Source organism: Galeopterus variegatus, unplaced genomic scaffold (assembly GCF_000696425.1).
Source record: "Galeopterus variegatus unplaced genomic scaffold, G_variegatus-3.0.2 Scaffold2225, whole genome shotgun sequence".
Classification (NCBI taxonomy): domain Eukaryota; kingdom Metazoa; phylum Chordata; class Mammalia; order Dermoptera; family Cynocephalidae; genus Galeopterus; species Galeopterus variegatus.
The window spans coordinates 330,000-331,074 of record NW_007728336.1 but is presented as its reverse complement, the minus strand read 5'-3'; positions in this window follow the sequence as shown (position 1 = coordinate 331,074).

Below are 1,075 nucleotides of genomic sequence, written 5' to 3'. Positions count from 1 at the left end.
ACTGAACAAATGACTAGAACTTTCAATGGGGTTATTCAAATAAAAAACATACACATGTATGGTTCTTTCAACCTTTACTATCTATTTAGCATGTCTGTGTTTGCAAATATATTTCATTCTCTTTCAAATAAAGAACAAACTCCAATAAATAATGAATTATCCACTTTCCAAACCAACTTATTTGTGTTAGAAGCAGTATCCGTAGGACTGAATCACTTCAGGAGTCATGAATCAAGTGTAAAATGAAAATTCATTTATCAGTGAACAAAAATAATGCAGATAGAATAGAGGAACACCATATATTGAATATGCTATGCTTTTTGTTTGTTTGTTTTTAAAATTTATTTATTGTTATTATTACTAGCATATTCATTATTAGAAATTATGATTTTTCTTTATGCCCTTTATCCGACCTGTCCCTCTCCAAATCTCCCTTCCCTCATCTCCAGTAACCTTAGGTTTGTTCTCTCTTTATGAAAGTTCAAATAATTGCTGTGATCTTTTCCTTCCTTCCTTCCTTCGTTCCTCCCTCCCTCCCTCCCTCCCTCCCTCCCTTCCTCCCTCCGTCCTTCCTTTTTTTAATGCTGTGTCTTGCCAACTTTCTTGGCTATTCCATGTGAAGAGTAAACATCTATGGAGACTCTGTCCAGCTTTTTCTTTTGCTAAAAAATTGTGTCCTCAATCCCCTCCTCCCCCAATCATCTCCCCGGGGATTCTAACAAGGGTGGCCATGGTAGTGATATGGGACTTTATCCTCTGCCAGCCCTGATGGTCCAGAGGGGGGGGTTCCTGGGTGTGACGCCAAAAGCGACATGGTGAGGAGGGGAGAGAAGGTGGTGGGCAGCCTCTTTTGTTGTTGGGGAGCTGCTGTACCAGCTCTAGCCAGGCAATCCTGTTATGTGGGTAATAAACCTTTCCTGGGTTTCTGCTACCTGCTCACAGACCCAGTGCAGCTGATACAGTGTGTCCACCCCGCCAGGCATGCTGATCACTCTCCAAAGCCGTGCTGTGAGCACATACACCCAGCAGATGCACAGGAGAGTCCTGTTGTTCCGCAGCCTGGCCAAGACTCTAT